This window comes from Pelophylax lessonae (assembly GCF_965119305.1).
Source record: "Pelophylax lessonae genome assembly, chromosome: 13".
NCBI lineage: Eukaryota > Metazoa > Chordata > Amphibia > Anura > Ranidae > Pelophylax > Pelophylax lessonae.
In genome coordinates this window covers 46,686,767-46,703,623 of record NC_138780.1, presented here as the reverse complement: position 1 = coordinate 46,703,623, position 16,857 = coordinate 46,686,767, and the positions used below count along the sequence as shown (strand labels likewise).

The 16,857-nt window shown below is 42.2% G+C and overlaps 1 protein-coding gene and 1 pseudogene across 2 annotated transcripts in view; one reads left to right on the top strand and one right to left on the bottom strand.

The window, feature by feature from the left end:
• The window catches only part of LOC309569711 (NACHT, LRR and PYD domains-containing protein 12-like), a 1,096,074-nt gene that overhangs the window by 160,597 nt on the left and 918,620 nt on the right, over positions 1 to 16,857 (bottom strand). The gene's annotated exons all lie outside the window — the stretch shown is intronic.
• Positions 10,201 to 11,945, top strand: LOC309569830 (annotated as a pseudogene). The gene is made up of 2 exons: positions 10,201 to 10,807; positions 11,091 to 11,945. The product of its transcript is annotated as an uncharacterized misc_RNA (transcript).

Sequence of the window (16,857 nt, the reverse complement as noted above, 5' to 3'; positions counted from 1 at the left end):
TCCATTCCACACATTTACCCCTCTGTGGCATAATAGTACATTGCGTGAGTTCCTCTCCATCCCTGACCTGTCGGTATGGAGTGGGAGGGGTATTCTTCTCCTTAGCCATATCTCCACGACCACTGGTCTACGGTCTTACGAGACCCTGAGAGACCAGTTTGCGCTCCAGGGCCCCATGCACTACAGATACTTACAGCTCTCCCATGCCTATAGATCTCAATTCCCTGATGGCCCTCCTGAGATGGAATCGATTACCACCCTAGAGATTGTTAAAAGTACAGAACCCAGTCACCTCATTTCCATGTTCTACTCTGAGCTCCACACACCTTCTTCGACCACTTTAGCTTTTGCACTTAAGACCCGCTGGGAGCGCAGTGTGGGGGCCATGGAGGATGAGGAATGGGAGGATGCCCTGGAGACGTGCCGCAGAGTGTCGCAAAAACTGTCGGATCGCCTAACCCAGACCTTTATATTACACCAGGCTTATCTCACCCCACTTAGACTGTCCAAATATCACCCTGACTTGGTCCCCTCTTGTCCTATGTGCGGAGACCCTGATGCTTCCTTCTTTCATCTACTGTGGAGCTGTCCCCAATTACAGCCTCTATGGCAACAGGTAGTCACATTTCTGCATGACAAAATGGGGTCTCCTCTACAACTCTCTCCTAAGGAGTGTCTCCTGGGGGTCTATCCGGATGGAGAGATGCCCAAATCCACTGTCATATTTCTTCAGGAAACCTTGTTTATAGCACGTAAATTGATAGCCAGACGGTGGATGAGACCTACTCCTCCTACTTTAGGATTGTGGATTAAGGAAATTAATAGTGTCATCCCATTTCATAAACTTTTATATAAACATAGGGGGTGCCCTCAGAAGTTCAACAAGATTTGGGACAAATGGGTGCAGTGCCCTGATACGGCTCAGTAGTGAAGTAGGTAACTGCTTTATGCTGACCGTCCCTGTTAAACCAATATTGTTTGCTTGAGTGTTGGGCCGAAAGAAAGTAACTGACTACTGCCTTATTTTTTTTTTTTTTTACTATGTCTGTTCTGTTTCTAAGTGTTAATCACTGTGAATATTTGTATTTTTGTACCCCTGTGTATTATGAATATGATCGAAGTTTCAATGCACGGTTTATTTTTGTATTGTACCAAAAGTTTCAATAAACCTCACTGTTTTGAAAAAAAAAAATGGTGGGGCTTCACCTAAAATGTAATTATCCCCCCCAGTGACTGGGATGAAAAGTATATGAAAAATTGTTTTAAGAAGTGGGAAAAGGCATTGAAGGAATATAGGAAAAATTTTCCTACAACTCATCACATATACTTAAAACAAAACAGAGAGACAGTGAGTAAAATGAGAGAAGTTGTAGAGATAGAACCACTGCCAGACAAACCACCGGCATACGACACTACTGTGTTGACGCCGCAAATGGCGACATTCCCAACTGCCCCTATAGAAGAGATAAAATATGTCACTCATGAAAAGATTCCCTGTCCAAAGCAAACAGTAGAATCAAAATTGTTACTATTTTTTGAGGAGAGTAAAAAGAAAGCTAGACTGTATCCAGATTTGGGGGATAGAGACACGCTTGTAAGTACAGCTATTATAGTGGCAGCCGCATTGAGGGAACAAACTGAAGAGACCCTACAGATCCGGGATGCAAGAGTAAGGAGAGAAGAGTATAGGGAGAATTTTGCAGCATATATAAAAGACCTAATCGCGTTTAGGGATAAATTAAAGGCCGACATATCCCGTGTTAAGAACCTTCCTCTAGAGGACGTTTCCCTTTTTGAGGATGATTATGAAAACCCAGATGATAGTAGTGTTCCTAGTGAGGACCAAATGGAGGAGGTGAGAGACATCCTGGGAGAAGAGTGTGGTAGGACTAGGTCAATGACTATGCAAAAAAATGTATTGTTGGCCGAGATAGATAAGCTAAAAGGGGAATATCGGGAGACAAGGAAGAACTGGGAGGCAAGGGTTCGGGAAAAGAGAGAAATTATGGAAAGAGGCTACCAAAGGCAACCTCCAGCCCTAAACCTGACATAACAAAACAGTTTTCTAAACTTTCATTAGTACCCCCACAAGAAGAGAGTGAGACTTTGAGTGGAAGTGAGGGTGAGAAGTTGACAGATTCAGAAAAGATACCAGAACACATATCTAAATCATATAAGAAGAAGAAGAAGAAGAAGAAAACCACACACCAGTCTTATCCCATGATTACTGTAGGAAACACTGAGGTCCATATTCCCCTTCCTTTAGGATTAATGAGGGAATTGAAGGATATGTGTCCCAATCCAAAGAAAGATCCCAGTGCAGTGGCAGTGTTTTTGCAAAAGTATTTTGCAGGTACTGCACTGACTATGGATGATATTCACATAATAATATCAGCCATAGACCCAGACATAGGCTCACAACTAGATTTAACGAAAATAAAGGATGAAGCAGCATTGAAAGAGGGGGGAGAAGTAGAAAAGGAAGCCCATAAGGCATGGAAAAAGTTTTGGGATAAGATAGGAGTTGAATGGATGAAAAGGTACAAAGGGGACTCAGGTTTACACACAATGTTAAATACAAAGCAAAAGCCAAACGAGGATTTCCATAGTTTTTGTAAGAGACTGTTGGATCTTTATAATAGTACGGGGATGAATTCACCCGAACTTTTCAAAACTATGTGCATGGCTAATGGGGATCCTAAAACAACACAGCTAATAAAACTGGTGAATAATGACGGGCTTACTCAGTCAGTGACAGAATTCATGGATGATATAGCAAAACGTTCAGCCTCTGGCATTTTCAATCAGAAGGGGGGGGGGGGGGATTTCCAATGTTAGTGGGGAAAACAATTATATGATGATGGCAGGTTTCTCCAGAAGCAGAAATTATGGAAGAGAACCAAGGAATAGGATGCAAACAGACTACCAGGGAAGAGTAAGAGCAACAGGGAGTGGAAGGAAGGAACAGGAATGGGACAGTGATGGCTGTTTTATTTGTGGAAGTTTAGATCATTGGAAACAGGAATGCCCAAGGGGACACATACAGGAGAGAATATAGAGGGAGGGTGCCCCTGCTTTCAGGGGAAGGTCCCTAAATAGCAATCCTGGTAATCCCAGGCAGCAAAGAGGACAGCAGGAGATGTCAAGGGGGCCCCCACATGGGGACCTTATCAACATACACTGGCCAGCACAGAATGGGAGAAACGGACAGCAGCGGGGAAATAGTTCCTACTAGGAGTGCCTGGAACAAATCCCGTCCTTCATCATGCATTTTGTCCCCATTGATTGGTAAGTCTTCCCACAAGTGGAATTACAAATTGACGGTATTAAAACTGATCTGTTACTTGACAGTGGAGCCACGACTTCTTGCCTAAATAAAACAGACTTCATAAAAGACAGATGCACCGAAGTAAGTTCTATGGGTATAAATGGGACAACAGTGGTACATAAAGTGACAGCACCGCTCCCAGTATGCACTCTCATGGGAAAATTAATGACACACATGTCTTTTGTAGTCTTGTTAGAGTGTCCAGTTTGTTTACTAGGAAGGGACTTAATGGCAGCATTGCAGATAACTTTGGCTTTTGACAAAAGGGGGAGACTGACCGCAACCTCAATGAAATGTGACTGACAAACCCTAAAAGACGTGATATAGATGGGTTCTTTTTGAACCTGCCAATATCTTTAGAAAATCATCCTTTATGGGCAAAGGACAGAGACTCAGTAGGATTAATTAACTGTGAGCCTTACCGCCCCTGCTTGAAGGAGGGAATCATGCCGGTTTTAAAAAAAAAAATACCCTTTGAGTGAGGAGGAGTTGGCAGGTATAAGACCCCATATTGAGAAATACCTGGAAATGGGGATTCTAAGGGAGATTGTCAGTCCCTGGAATACCCCGATAAATCCTGTAAAGAAAGCCAATGGCACATGGAGGTTAGTACAGGACCTGAGAAAGGTAAACAAGGCAATTATACCACTTCCCCGCTTGGTGGCAGATATTACAGCTGTATTTGGAGCTATTCCCGCAGGATCCAAATACTACACGGTAGTTGATTTAAGCAATGCTTTCTTTTCGATTCCCGTGGCTTGGGAATCACAGAGTTTGTTCACTTTTCAATGGGCTGGTGGTCGGTCCAGTGGTCAGTCTAGTGGTCACTATGGTCAGTTGACCTGGACTCGTCTCGCGCAAGGGTTTTGGGATAGTCCAGCAGCCTTTTCGATTGTCTTAAAGGCAACATTGGAAGATTGGGAACCAAAGAGGGGATCCACCTTAATTCAGTACACTGATGACCTTTTGCTCTCCAATTCTGAAAACGAAGCCTGTGAGGTAGACTCGCGGAGTTTGTTAGACCACCTGGCAAGCAAAGGACACCTGGCCTCGAAGAAGAAAATCCAGTATGCAAGTACCCAGGTAGAGTATCTGGGGTGCATCATAGAGGCAGGAGAGGAAGGTCTCACCCGCTAGAGTCAAAGCATTGACCTCCTTGAGCAGGCCGGTGGACAAAGCAACAATGCTATCATTTTTAGGGTCTATTGTGTATTGTAGGTGCTGGATCTCTGATTGCTCCCATTGGGATTCAATGCTAAGGAAAACTACACTCGCAGAAGCACCAAAGATAGAGGAATGGACAGAGGATAGAGTAGAAGCCTTTGAGAGACTGATCCAGTCTCTGACCCAGGCCCCGGCCTTAGCCCTCGCAGATTATGAGAAGCCGTTTTAATTGTACTGTGTGGTATCGGGAGGGACCTATGCAGCAGTACTGACACAAAGACATGGGGGAAGAAATAGGCCAGTTTCATACTTGTCTAAGAAATTACCCCCCCCCCCCCGTGGTCCTTGAAATGCCCCATTGCCTCCAAGCACTTGCAGACGCGGCCATGTCAGTAAAACCCGCTACCAAAATAGTTCATGGTAATGTAATGGAACTTTTCACCACCCATACGGTATTGTCCCTCCTTCAAAACATGAGTACACAACATATGACAGCACAGAGACTGTCCGGGTATGAGACTATATTGCTCAGCATGGCAAACATATTGATAAAGACATGCTCAGCTACTTCTCCAGTGATAAGGTTTTTGCACACTCTTCTGAGACTTAAATATGAAGGTTCTGATGAACAAGTAGACCCAACACCCGAACACAAATGTGATGAGATGATTTTATCTTGTACAGCGCCTAGGAAAGACTTAAATCCCACAGACTGGTAGCAATTAGAGATGTCGCGAACATAAAATTTTCCATTCACGAACGACAAACGCGAACTTGCGCAAATGTTCGCGAACGGGCGAACCGAGCGAACCGCCATAGACTTCAATAGGCAGGCGAATTTTAAAACCCACAGGGACTCTTTCTGGCCACAATAGTGATGGAAAAGTTGTTTCAAGGGGACTAACACCTGGACTGTGGCATGCATGAGGGGGATCCATGGCAAAACTCCCATGGAAAATTACGTAGTTGACGCAGAGTCTGGTTTTCATCCATAAAGGGCATAAAGCACCTAACATTCCTAAATTGTTTGGAATAACGTGCTTTAAAACATCCAGTGTGTGAATACATCAGGTATGATGTTGTATCGATCAGGTAGTGTAAGGGTTACGCCCGCTTCACAGTGACAGACCAAACTCTGACAGACCAAACTCCCCGTTTAACGCACTGCAAACAACCGCAAACAGTCCATTTGCAGTGGGCACAGTACAGTCTGTGGGCCTGACACTCACTGGCAGGCAACTACAATTATATTACAGAAGAAAAATGTAATATATAAATATCACTACTTGTACTAAATTAATAGACGATGTTGTAATCCACTGCGCTTTAGGAAATACAGGTAACAAAAACCTGACAGAATAACACAAATAACACAAATTGCTGCTACTTAAATGAATAAATATAATAAAAAATAAAATTCATCCAGAAAAAACAGGAACTGGCTTTTTCATTCATTTAAAGTGCACTATAAATTTACCAGGAAATCTTCCAGAGGAGTCTTTGCAGCACAAATCAGAGATCTGGAGGAAACCTGATTTTACTATATGCTGTTGTTGCCTAGACCATGAGAGTGGTTAGGCATAGGCGTCTGGTGAGTCTGAATTTCAGATACTTCTCCCAGCACTGTGTGGTGGTGGCAAGCAAGGGTGGTCCCCATAAGTCGCACCTGTGATCCTTCATGTTTGCACTTTCATTGCTCTATGCACGTTATACCTATGGACTTTATGGACTCCTATTGATGCGATTTCATGCTTTTATGTATTTATGATTTTATGCTTATATTTATCACATCTGATTCATATGTTTTGGTATATGTTATCATCCTATTTATTTGGTAAGAGGTTATCACCATCCCTGCGCTACTGAAATTTGAATAAAAAAGCCAGTTCCTGTTTATCCTGGATGAATTTAATTTTTTATTATAGGAAAAATGAAATGAATTTTTTATCTGCAAGGTGCTGTGCCACCCTATATGAGTGGTGGGCAGTGGGCACAGTACAGTCTGTGGACCTGACACTCACTGGCAGGCAAATGCAATTATATTACAGAGGAAAAATAAAATTACTTTTTTATCTGCAAGCTGCTGTGCCACCCTATATGAGTGGTGGGCAATGGGCACAGTACGGTCTGTGGACCTGACACTCACTGGCAGGCAACTGCAATTATATTACAGAGGTAAAATTAAATGCATTTTTCATCTGCAAGGTGCTGTGCCACCCTATATGAGTGGTGGGCAGTGGGCACAGTACAGTCTGTGGACCTGACACTCACTGGCAGGCAACTGCAATTATATTACAGAGGAAGAATTAAATGAATTTTTTATCTGCAAGGTGCTGTGCCACCCTATATGAGTGGTGGGCAATGGGCACAGTATGGTCTGTGGACCTGACACTCACTGGCAAGCAACTGCAATTATATTACAGAGGTAAAATTAAATGAATTTTTTATCTGCAAGGTGCTGTGCCACCCTATATGAGTGGTGGGCAGTGGACACAGTACAGTCTGTGGACCTGACACTCATTGGCAGGCAAATGCAATTATATTACAGAGGAAAAATTAAATGATTTTTTTATCTGCAAGGTGCTGTGCCACCCTATATGAGTGGTGGGCACTGGCAGTGGGCACAGTTCAGTCAGTGGTCCTGACACACACTGGCAGGCAACTGCAATTATGTTAAAGGGTAAAAATGAAATGACTTTTTTATCTGCAAGGTACTGTGCCACCCGATATGAGTGGTGTGCAGTGGGCACAGTACGGTCTGTATATATATATATATAGAAAAAATAAAATAAAAGCATACTGATATACCAGCCCTAAAAAGGGCTTTTTGGGGTGCTGTCAGGACGCTGTCCTTACAGCAGGAGTGGACCGAGAACACTATCTATAATCTAATAAGACTAACAACTGTCCCTATTAGCAGCAGCAGCACTCTCCCTGCTCTCACTACTAACACTGCTTCAGAATGGTCTAAGATGGATGCCGCCCTTGCTTTTTTACAGGAGGTGGGAGGGTGTGGGAGGGAGGGTATGCTGATTAGCTGGAATGTGTCTGCTGACTGTGAGGTTCAGGGTCAAAGTTTGCTCAATGATGATGTATAGGGGGTGGACCGAACATTGCATATGTTCGCCCGCCGCGGCGAACGCGAACATGCGATGTTCGCCGGTAACTGTTCGCCGGTGAATAGTTCGGGACATCTCTAGTAGCAATGTATTTGTGGACGGTTCATGCACAAGACCAGACGATAAGACATACCAAACAGGGTACGCAGTGGTCATGCTCCCAGATCAAGTGATAGAAGCCGAACCAATTGTTGCAACTTCGGCACAACAAGGTAAGCTAGTAGCGCTCACAAGAGCCTTTGAAATATTTGCAGTACACAAAGTAAACATTTACACTGTCAGCCGCTACGCACATGGAACTTTACATGATTATGGGATGATTTGGAAAAATAGGGGATATATTTCAGCAGATGGGAAGAAGATGGCGAATCAAAAATACATAGATCATTTGCTATTTGCCATTCAGCTGCCAGAATCTGTAAGTTTAATAAAGGTGGAGGGACACTCTGCAAAAGGGGACTATCAAGCTATGGGAAATAATCTAGCAGACAGAGCAGCTAAAGAAGCAGCCCGTAGAGACATAAAAAGAGAAAGTAGATTATTATTCATGACAGATTTTGAGAGTAAAGACTGGGTTTCAGTAGTACATCCGCATTAAGTACTGGGAGTCCCAAGGACTGCAGGCGACAGGTACAGGAATATGCAGAGGTGTAACTAGAACCTTCAGGGCCCCGATGCAAGAAACCATGAAGGGCCCCCCAGACCCCTGGCCGGGGCCCTTCCCTTCAAGCCCGGGGCTCTTCCCACTAATCCTGGGGCTCTTTACTCTCATTGCATGGCCTTTTATTATGGTCCCGCATCAGGATCCTTTCACAAGTTCTGCAGTGGGCCCCCTTCCTGCAATCTTGGGGCCTCCCCACACTGGTGAAATGCCAGGGCCCGGTCGCAAGTGTGACCTTTGAGATCCTAGAAGTTCACCCACTGGTTTGCTACCGGGCCCCCTGGAGCATGGGGCCCGGTAGCGATTGCAACCCCTGCAACCCCTGTAATTACGCCCCTGGGAATATGGACAAAAGATCAAATACTAGGGGTTCCAACTGCATCAGCACCACTCCTAATATCTTACTTGCATGGTCCTGGACATTTAGGCAAACGGTACATACTGGAACATTACAAGTCACTGTTCTGTACACAACAATTGCAGAAGTGATTTGGTCGACTCATGTATGACTTGTGCCCAGAACAATGTGCAAGGGAAGGCGCCCGGGAAACATGGGAACTTACCGCCCCCTACTGGCCCCCTGCAGGATTTACAAATAGATGACACACACATGCCAAAACAGCCTGGGAACATAAAATATCTTCTTGTGATAGTGTGTAGATTCTCAGGGTGGTGTTCGGCCATACCTACTTCAGGAGAGACAGCTTGGGTGACCGCCAGAACATTAGTCAATGATTGGATTTCACTGTACGGGCTTCCTCGGGTAATTCATTCAGATCAGGGACCTGCTTTCCAGTCAAAATTAATTCAGGAGCTGACAAAAATTTTGGGTTTCCAATGGAAACTCAATATAGCCTACCACCCCCAAAGTGCAGGAGTAGTGGAGAGAATGAATAGAATCATCAAAGATAGGTTAAAAAAGGCTACTTCAGGAACATTGAGAAATTGGTTGAAATTTCCCCCCGCCATCCTCTACCAGATAAGGACAACACCAAATAAAAGGACAGGGTTGTCACCCTATGAAATACTGTTTGGTCAACCCCCCCCCCCCCCAATGCCAATGAGGGAGCAGATACTGAAAGTAACATTTTTGCTTTACAGGAACAGTATGTGAAACATCTGGTAAGTACTGTATACTCTCAGAAAACCATGAAAAGGTTGCTGTCACTTTTTCTCCTCTTTCCACAGAGCCAACTCATCCGTTCCTACCAGGAGACAGAGTGCTGATAAAGCAGTTGGCGGTCAGGAAGAAGACTGGTCCGGTATACCAGGGTCCATTTGAAGTGCTCCAAGTTTCCCGCACTGCTGTCCTGACCGATCAGAGTCCACAATGGATACACGCGTCCAGGCTGAAGAAGTCCCCACCCCAACCAATCTCAAGAAGCTTCCTGAACTTGGGAGAAGCAAGTGTTCAGAGTCCACAATGGATCCACATCCCCCAGTTGAAGAAAGCTCCACGGCCTTTATCGATGGAAGAAACCGTATCCCAACTACAGGTTTCCGAGAACTAGTACCCAAAGACCTGATAGACCAATGCATCACATTATAGGAAAATAATGACATGGAATGAGGAAAGGAAGAAACTAGTTGAGGAGTTTGAAAGACCCCATGACCCCATTCCATCCTCAGGAAGAGGTGGGGATCTAGTTGACAAGGGAAATTCATCACCAGTGGTGTCAGCCTAGCCAAGACACCTTAAAATAGCAATAGGAATAATAATATTTATGTCCCTGCTTAGTTATAGCCTGGCCTGTGTGAAGTTATTCTATGAGCCAAAACAAATACCTGAAAGCATACTGACTAATGCAACACGCCCCCATCCACGCACTAGTAGACATAAAAGATCCACTTCTATTTTTAAAAGACCCAATTTTGGAAATGCAAAGGTTGCTTGCTGTACAAGAGCTGGAAATAGATTGGGGAAGACAATGTTGGATAAGGTCATAGAATGGCATGAGCAGAAACTAGGAGGGCCATGTAAAATAGCAGCCATATCATTGATCATTAGGGCCTTGCCCCAGAATATCTCCTTGTGTCTGACACCCAACCCAACTGATACAGCCACCAGAAGGAAGGTACAGGAGCTTAAGCGATTAATTCCTCAGTCTGATAAGAAAGATATTCTCCCCAAACCAAACTTTAGAGAGACAGAACAAGTAGCAAAACATTTGAACTTAGCAATACAGGAGTTCATAGATCCCTTACTATCGATTCTAGGGAATGTACATCCTCAAGGTTTCCAAGATATGAATAGAATTCCCCATCATTTTCTGTTGATGCATGAATATGGTATACAACAATCACAGGGAAAGGGAGATTGCTGGGTTTGTTCTCGTATGCATTCAGGAGAAAATATATTCCCAATGATAGCAAAACCATTATCATTATCTCAGCTGATAAATGAGACATATGTGTTCACTGGACAGGCAAAACCAGACAATAGGCCATTTCTGATTCAGGGATACACACAACCACCAGAATTTTGTTTTCTGAATGGATATCCACTAAATACCGAAACAAATACTTGTGCTAATGGTGAGTTTTGTAACAACACAGATGTTAATTTCACATTACTAAACATGGAAAAATATAAAATACTAGACCTCACAGGCCTTAACTCTGATACCACTGCTGACATAAATGAAAGGATGAGAAACTTGTCAATGTATAATATTTCTTCGTGCCCAACAGCTAGACCAACCTATAACAAGTCAGATATACTGTATATAAATGGTTACATTTGGTTAATGAGACATTGGTAATACGGTCAAGTTACTACACATAGCTGAGTGGATGTGTTTAATAGGGATGTGAACAGGCCTGCCCACTCAGGAGATTATATCTGCCCCAAAGTTACCCGAAGGGTGGATAGTTTGTTGTGGGTTAGGGTGTCACACTACCATTCCTTTCCCCAAGGGAGAAGAATCAGCTGGGTGGTGCACCATAGTTAGATTGTTCCCCTACATGAGTACTGAATCAGGAGGGCACGTGAGCATGGGGCCAGCCTCAGGAGTACTCACATTTCACGATCAGGGAAGATATAGAAGGGCAATGACTAGTTCATGGGAAAAATTCTATATGAGCATCTTACCAGGTGGTACAGCCATGGCTCTTATTAGGCTTGATACATTTGCCGACATCATGGAAAAATGGATCAACACAACAACAAAGGATATAGGATTAATCAATGAAGAAATGAGGAAAATCATGATGAAACAGGAAGTGATTAGGCAGCGACAGGAAAGACTTATGATGGCGGTAACAGGTCTGTGCGATCAAACACAAAACAAACAGATATGTTGTATACTTCCACAACTTCACCAAAGAAACTAAAGATGTTCAAGTACCAGACTATTATGACATTATTAATGGCCACCAACTAGAGAGAGAGAGACTTCAGGGAGAACTGCATAATCCATTTGATTCCATAGGAGGGTGGTTTGGGGGATTCTTTTCGGGTATATTTGATTTCTTCAAGAGGGCAGGAATAGTAATCTTGATGACTATAGTGTTTCTGATGATGATATACTATGTCATTAAGTTCGCTATTTGGGGAGTGCAAAAAACCATGGGAAGGATGTCACCAAACACAGTGTCTAAGCCGGGTAAGAAGAAAGATGAGGAGGCCTACAAAATGGCCATGTTGAAACGAGACAACTGGTATCAGGAATGATCTCATGAAATTTACAATTTCATATGATCAAAGAGGGGATTGTAAGGGAAATGTGCATCTTGGAATGCCATTTTGTAATGTTCAGCTTAGCATAAGTCATCTCAGTGTATATTAGAAGGTTAGATTATCCCTTTATATCTCTTGAATGTATCTTTGCTTAGTGTTTCAGATTATAAATTTTGCTATCGTTTCACACCTGCACTTGTTATGCCGGACATTAGCTTGCGGTTAGAGATTAGCATCAAAGACAGGATGTTCTGCAAGTCTGTTTGCAAGTTAAAGACATGAAGACATGCAAGCTATAAGCAATGTCTTATACATATATTGATAGAATACTGCCAATACATCCCATATATCTTTTATAATATAATGCATAACATATATTTACATTGATATAGCTTGAATAAGTTTTTCAGCAATAATTGATAATATATTTGATATAATTGATATAATTGATAAGTGAATAGTATATAATCTCTTTCAGTAATGAGAGATGCTTTTGCAGACGCTGTGACCACAAGTGTATATTTAGTATATTTTATGAACAATGTACAGACACTGTGCTTAATGGGTGATGTCCCATCTGCTATTTGTGTCATAAATATGACATGCTTTCATATGAACTTTTGGTACTTTATTTTAACCTTTTTTTTTCATGTAACTGGGTAGATTAAGTAAACACGTTAATTGATTGGATAATAGGGTATAATAGGGAACGGGGAGGATATTAAATTAATGGGAGGTATAGGGAAATATTGTGGTTTGAAGCTATATATTCTCAACGATGTATAGAAATAAACGCAGTCGTTAGAACCTATCTATTGTGTATGGCTTTTATTGATTGTCCGGCTAGCTGAAGATTCATCCACAGAGCAAACCAAGGGTATACCCGAACAGGTGGTTCTTACAGCATAGATCTGGAGACTTTTATTGAACAAACTCACACCGAATATATACCTCACAGGAGGACATCCCCCTCCTGATCAGATTACCCTACTAGGTCAGGTGCCTGATTACATTATGCTATGCAGATTAAATTGTGTACAGAAATATGATTAATCTGAACTAATTACCTAGCCATCTGGACAAACAATATAGGAATGCAGACCCAGACAATGTTATCATTAACGTGTTAATTAACTCAGCACTTCAACAAGGCTAAGTATAAACACAGAACCCCAGTAGACAACAGATGAGTAAATCAGCATAATCAACAATGTGTGGAAGATAGTTGGTTGAGCTGATGATATTAGCATCTGCTATGAGTCTTACTGTGTGAAGCATAAGTCTCTTATTGGCAATAGACAGCTAGGCCTAGAGTCCCAGAGACTTCATATATTCTTTGAGATGTATTGTTGACAAATATTACTGTCCAATTATAGTAATCCAAACCATATTCTCAGTGTCCTCTAAGTCCATAATTTTATTGGTCACCCTGTGTCCCTAATAGACACAGGGTGAGTTACACATAAGAGGGGCCTAGGGGGCTGAGGACCTCTCAAAGGTAAGCTGGGCTCTACGGGTCCCCCCCAACCAAAGTGACTCCCATCACAAGTACCATTGGCAGCCACCACTTTCCTCCCTAAAGAAGTCATGTGGGTGTGACGTAATGTGTAGGGTGCGAGCGGAGGCTACCGTAAGTGATGTAGACTAGGGATGATCAAACGGTTCGGGTCGACCATTGGTTCGACCCGAACATTGGCTGTTCGAGGTTCGGCCGAATTTAGAACTTTCTGCCCAAAAAGTTCGGAATTTGGCAACCAGAACCGACCAAAATGCAATGGTTCAGGAAATGGGCTTTAAAAGCCCGTGATTGGACCAGAACCATCAGTAAAAGCCAATTGAGGGGCAGGAGAATGCTAGGAATGTGATTGGAGTGACTAGGGGGTCCATAGTCCAATCATTAGTGAATACGCCCCCCAGTATATAAGATAGCCCCCGCCAAATTCCTAGCATTCTTATACGGGACATGAAAGAGAGTGGAATGCTGTTCTGTTACAATGTGTTACAAAGTGTCATTTAGCAATTTTTAGTGTGAGGAAAGGGATATCTAGTGTAGTTAGGGTGCTATTTTTCACTATAGTTAGCTTTAATTTATTCAGTTTCTGTAGGGAAAGTGTTAAGTGTAAGGGGACCGTAGTGTAGTGTAGGGTTAACTGACTGTGACTGCTATGGAAGGGTGACAAAACCCTTCCATAGCAGGGTGACCGCTATAGAGAAAAGATAGTTTCTCTTGTGTCACTTCAGAACAGGAATATGGCTTCGCTCCCGTCAGCATTCTTTATGCTGCAGGGGTTGCCAGTGCTTTTTTGAGGACATGTTTGGAGTCAGGCATGACATCTGAACATGTCTATAGGGGTGTATATATATACATACACCCATGTCTGTATATATACACCTGCACATATATAGGTGTTAAAGGAGCAGAACACTATACTTTTGCTAATGAAATAATTTGCAAATATGGCTAGGCTCCCAACACACCTATATATGTGTAAGTGTAATATACATATCAGTGTGTGTGTATGTATATACCCCTATATAGGTGTGTTGGGAGCGGAGCCATATTAGTACAAATTATTTCATTAGCAAAAGTATACTGTTCTGCTCCTTTCACACCTATATATGTGTATGGGTATATTTACATATAAGTGTGTGTTTTTATATACCCCTATACAGAAGTTCAGATGTTTTGCCTGCCTCCAAAGAACCCCCAAAAAAATGCCAAAAAAAAATGCCAGCGCTAAAAAAAAATGCCCAGGTTTGTTCTTGCAGGCGTTTTTTTTGGGCATTTTTTTGGGTTCTTTGGAGGCAGGAATGACATCTGAACTTCTGTATAGGGCTATATATACACACCTACACATATATAGGTGTGAAAGTAGCACAACACTATACTTTTGCTAATGAAATAATTTGTACTAATATGGCTAGTCTCCTAACACACCTATATATGTGTAAGTGTAAAATACATATCAGTGTGTGTGTATATATATATACCCCTATACAGAAGTTCAGATGTTTTGCCTGCCTCCAAAGAACCCCAAAAAAATGCCCAAAAAAATGCCAGCGCCAAAAAAAAAATGCCCAGGTTTGTTCTTGCAGGCATTTTTTTGGGCATTTTTTGGGTTCTTTGGAGGCAGGCAAAACATCTGAACTACTGTATAGGGGTATATATATATATATATACACACACACTGATATGTATTTTACATTTACACATATATAGGTGTTAGGAGCCTAGCCATATTAGTTCAAATTATTTCATTAGCAAAAGTATAGTGTTCTGCTCCTTTAACACCTATATATGTGCAGGTGTATATATACAGACATGGGTGTATGTATATATATATATATACCCCTATAGACATATTCAGATGTCATGCCTGACTCCAAACATGTCCTCAAAAAAGAACTATCAACGCCCGCAGTAAAAAAAAAAAAAATGCTGACGGGAGCGGAGCCATATTAGTGCTCTGAAAGTGACAAAATACAAACAATCTCTTTTTTTCTGGTTCTGGACATGCTACAGAGCTGAAACTTCATGGGTACACCTTTTAGACCCCCCAGATACGAAATCCAAAGTCAAAATCAAAAAAATCTCTTTTTTTTTTCAATAATTGTCTCTCTATCAAAAATGACAATTTTTAAGAACTTTTTTTGTGTGATTAATAGTCCCTGGGGCATGACCCAGAACCCTAGACACTTTTTAGGGGCATTTATTGGGTTTTAGGGCTTTAAAATTGTGTTTTTTGATTACCGAAGTTCAGGTCCCATTGATTTCAATGGGGTTCTGAGATCCGGGCCAAACTTTCGGGAAGTTCGGATGTTCTGGCCGAACCGAACTTTTCAAAAGTTCAATCATCCCTAATGTAGACATGGAAACAAGCATGGCACTCTTGAACAGTTACCAGATGCATGATTTTTATAGTCAAAGTTGCTTTATTTCAATAAATCTTTTTAACATACTACACCATGAGAATACCTTTTGTATATCCCCACTCCACACTACATGGCGAGAGGACCTCTAGAAGCTCCTGAGAATACCTATTACCCACATAGCAAATAGAGCATTGGGGAACAGCACAGAGGACATCTAGTGGTGAACAGGATATACAGCAACTCAAATGGGGACTCAAATACTGCAGGCTTATTAAAAGCATTATTCAGGTGAGAGGCTAGAGAGCACAGTGGTGTCACTTGGATGAAGAAAATAACTATAGAATGAACACTCTAATATACTAATGGTGAGGGGATACACCTTGGATATATATTAAGGACTTTTTTGTTTATGTCATTATTATTTTTATACAACATTTGGATGTGTCTGTAATTATTCTGTATCTATTAGCATTTACACTTTTGTAATTAATTAACTGCACGGTGCATTTTTGCGGATTTTACATGTAATTTTAATGCACTTTCTCAACAAGATGTATTATATATAGGAATGTGAGCATACATTTCCAAAAAGTTGTTTTGAGTCACCACACTTTGAATGATAATCCACTACATCACCCAATATGCAGCGCAGCACTATTCACCTACTATTGAATTCTTTTTCTGCTTTTTTCCCTTGGACTAGGCCTTTTGGCTTAGTCCTGTGCAATTTTTGTTGCCAGACCTCAGGGTAGCCTACCCAGTGTGCTGCACGGGCACTATTTGTCACTTTGTACTTTTATTTGTATTTCTTTCTCATGAGGATGCAGGGTGTGGGTACTCGGCCCCTCACCTTGTTCTCGTTGGTTAGCTTCGGCTTACCATGAAGAGAGGGGTCCGCAAGGCCTTTTGGCTAGGTGGACCAAGTTGAACCTTCCCCATGTTAGGAGCCTTGAGCCCTGGCATGTCAGGGTAATGCCCAAGACACACCCTTAAGTGCACTTTTTCGTGTGTGTTTTTCACGTGCACTTTTTTG